Source organism: Rhinopithecus roxellana, chromosome 9 (genome assembly GCF_007565055.1).
Source record: "Rhinopithecus roxellana isolate Shanxi Qingling chromosome 9, ASM756505v1, whole genome shotgun sequence".
Classification (NCBI taxonomy): domain Eukaryota; kingdom Metazoa; phylum Chordata; class Mammalia; order Primates; family Cercopithecidae; genus Rhinopithecus; species Rhinopithecus roxellana.
The window spans coordinates 95,166,453-95,170,457 of NC_044557.1; the positions used below are offsets into that span (position 1 = coordinate 95,166,453).

General features: G+C 39.7%; 1 pseudogene; it reads right to left on the bottom strand.

Annotated features, from left to right (window-relative positions):
- Window positions 1-1,208: 1,208 nt before the first annotated feature.
- On the bottom strand, window positions 1,209-3,425 carry LOC104675682 (annotated as a pseudogene).
- Window positions 3,426-4,005: the final 580 nt, after the last annotated feature.

Genomic DNA, 4,005 nt, shown 5'->3' on the forward strand with positions numbered 1-4,005 from the left:
ATTGTTGTTGTTCTTGTTATTAATATTTTAAAAATAATAGAATTGAGAATGTTGAATCAAGAGACAGTAAGAGCAAGTTGAGCCACAGATATTTGAGGTACTGTCTCTCAAAACAAAGGGAAAAAAGATGAATAAAACATGTTTGTTTGGCACTTTTCTAAATTATTATTACAAACTCACAACTAAATAGTGGTGTGATTATTGTGATCCTAACTATGAAGATGAGGAAAATGAGGCTTCAGAGAGGCTTTGAAATTTGCCCAAAGGAGCATTGTGAGGAAGTAGAGGAGACAAGGCTTAGATGGACTGGAACTCCATCCTCTCTCCCTGCACCACAGTGCCAATCAATATACCCTAAAACAGCACAGCTGGGAGAGCAGATCAGAGAGGTGGAGAATGAGCTGGGATCGAACTTGAGTTTTCCTGGCTGGCTCAAAGCATAGCTACTTTCCATCATCAAGGCAAAGAGCAGTGTGAGAGGGGTATGAGCTCTAGAATAAAGCTCCTTGGGTTTGCATGTGGGTTCTGGCAATTACTTGCTGTATGTTTTTTTTTTCTTTTAACTCATCAGTATTTGTTACAACTTTAAGCAGAATGTGACTCGAGCACTATATTTCCATCCACAAGACTGAGTTTGAGTTATTTTTGAACACTTTTATGATATGCTTAGGGAGACTTATAACTTTGCTCCTCCAAACAATAGTTTTCTTTGGAAAACAAGCCCTGTGGAGAGTTCCTTCCATCAAGTTGCTTCAGTTTAACCTATTTCTAGATGACTAGTACATGCAGAATTGGCAACTGCAGGGGATGAAAAGTTCAAAAAGTAGATCCTACAAGATGTAAAAAATACTTTTCTAAACATCAAGGTATAGCTCAGGAACACTTTGATAGCAAGATTTGGTCTACTTAGGAATCCGGCTTGATAGCTAAACACTTTAGACCACAAAGTTAACATCAAGTTACATACATCTTACAACACACATTACCCCAATCTGTTAAAATAAACCAATGTGAAACTAAAAAAGCATTACTAGCTCTGCTTTAGTATATAAGGTATCACGGCATCACTTAGAAGTAGACAGAAATCTTATCTTCCCCTTAAAGTAGTTGTTGTCATGCCATACAGACTTTTTAATATTAACAAAAATAAAGAAAAACATCCTTGAAAATATATTATCAGAGAAATTGTAGAGTATTGAACAGGTAAGTCATCCCTCAGCCGGAGGTGAGTCTACTTCTTCCATGTGTGATGTGTTGTCATCTCCTTCGAAGGGCGGCATTTCTTCAGTTACAGCTGCACTGGTATCATCAGCAGTAGGGTCATCTTCAATACCCAGACCAAGTTTGATCATCCTATAGATCCTGTTAGCATGTGTCTGGGGATCTTCCAGATTGAAGCCAGAAGACAGGAGTGCAGTTTCATAAAGCAAGATGACCAGATCCTTCACAGGCTTGTTCTTATCAGCCTCTGCCTTTTGCCTTAAGGTCTCAATAATGAAATGGTCAGGGTTTATCTCCAGGTGTTTCTTTGCTGCCATGCAACCCATTGTTGAGTTGTCTCTTAGGGCTTGAGCTTTCATGATTCTCTCCATGTTTGCTGTCCAGCCATAGTGCTTGTGACAATACAGCACGGGGATGTAACCAATTGGTTTGACACAACCACCTTTTCAACTTTTTTCTCCAATATGTCTTTCATGATTTTGCAGAGGTTCTCAAACTTTGTTTTTTTCTCTTCCTGTTTCTTTTTCTCTTATTCATCCTCTGGAAGTTCCAAGCCCTCTTTGGTGACTGACACTAAAGTCTTCCCCTCAAATTCCTTCAACTGTTGGACACAGTACTCATCAATGGGCTAAATCATATAGATCACTTCTGAGCCATGTAGCCATGTTTCCGAAGATGTTCCACAAAGGCTGAGTTAGCTACCTGGTCCTTGGTCTCACCTGTGATATAATAGATATGTTTCTGGTTTTCCTTCATTCTGGTGCAGTAGTCCTTGACAGAAACCATCTCATCACCAGAGGCAGATGTGTAGTACCTTAACAGCTCTGAAAGCTTCTTCCAATTTTGAGAGTCTTCGTGTATTCCAAGCTTCATGTTTTTAGAGAACTGCTCATAGAACTTCTTGTAGTTCTCTTTATCTTCTGCCAGTTCAGTAAAGAGTTCTAAGCATTTTTTGACCAAATTCTTCCTGATAACTTCCAAATTTTGCTTTGTTGCAACATCTCATGGGAAATGTTTGGAGGGAGATCCTCTGAGTCTACCACCCCTGTAATGAAGTTCAGATATTCAGTGATTAGCTCCTCATAGTTATCCATGGTGAAAACTCTGCATACATACAATTTGATGTTTTTCTTTTTCTTTCTGTTTTCAAACAGGTCAAAAGGAGCATGTCGTGGGACAAAGAGAAGGGCTCTGACTTCCAATTGTCCTTCAACTGAAAAATGCTTCACTGTAAAGTGATCTTCCCAGTCATTGGTCAAGCTCTTGTAGAATTCTCTGTACTCCTCATTAGTAATATCGTCAGGATTTCTGGTCCAGATGGGCTTTGTTTTGTTGAGTTCTTCTTGACTGATGTACTTTTCCTTCATCTTCTTCTTCTTCTTGTCACTATCCTTCTTTTCTTCTCCTTCCTCATCAGAACCAACATCTTCAATTTCAGGTTTGTCTTCAGACTCTTTCTCTTCTTTTTCTTTTTCTTCTTCTTTGTCTTCCTTTTCTTCAGCCTCATCATCATTGACTTCTTTATCACGTTCCTTCTCCACAAAAAGAGTAATGAAATATCCAATAAACTGAGAATGTTTCTTCACAATCTCCTTTATTCTTCGTTCCTCCAAGTACTCAGTTTGGTCTTCTTTCAGGTGTAGGATAACCTTTGTTCCACGACCCATAGGTTCACCTGTGTCCGGTCCTCACTGTGAATGATCCCCCTGCTGAAGACTCCCAGGCATACTGCTCATCATCATTATGTTTGGTGATCACAGTTGCTTTCTCAGCAACCAAATAAGCAGAATAAAAACCAACACTGAAATGGCCAATCATAGAGATATCTGCACTAGCCTGCAAAGCTTCCATGAACGCTTTGGTCCCAGACTTGGCAATAGTACCAAGGTTATTGATCAAGTCAGCCTTAGTCATTCCAATTCCAGTATCCACAATAGGGAGGGTCTGATCTTGTTTGTTTGCTATAAGGTTAATATGCAGCTCTTTCCCAGAGTCTAATTTACTGGGATCTGTCGAGCTTTCACACTGGATTTTGTCCAATGCATCTGATGAATTTGAAATGAGCTCTCTCAGAAAGATCTCTTTGTTCGAGTAGAAAGTATTGATGATCAATGACATCAACTGGGCAACTCTGCCTGAAAGGTGAATATCTCAACCTCCTCCACCTCCATGGGTTGGTCTTTGGTCTAGGTTTCCTCAGGCATCTTGGCTAAGAGACCACACAGGCTCCAGAGCACAGCAGCACCAGGATGCTAAGGCAACTCTACTTGCTATATGGTTTTAGGCAAAATAATCTGTCTATGTCTCCCTTTTCTCAACTGAAAAAATGGCACTGATAATAGATGATCTTTTCAGGCCATTATTACGTGAGAACATGTGAGATAACGCAAGTAGGATGCTTGCAATTGCATGATATAAATACAAGCATTATGCTGAACTCAGAGAAGAAATAGAATGCACAGTCTTTCATTCTCTGGTCCAAGATTGGGAGAGAGACTGGGCCAGGTAACATTCAGGTTCCCTTCGAACTTTTAGACCCTAACTACACTTTTCTATCCCTCTACCCTATTTATTGCCAGCCAAAGGCCTCATGGAAGAGTCCTGTAGCCCAGCCAAATACCTCACTCAACACTGATTTTGATCATAGCAAAAGGAATTTGGAAAATAACATCAAAGTGCTAGGTACAAAAATTGATTTTTAAAAATAGGTTCACTAAAGCCACTTCAGAGAATTTGCTGGCATAGTTCAGATATTTAGGGATTTTTCTGCCTCTTCTTTTAAAC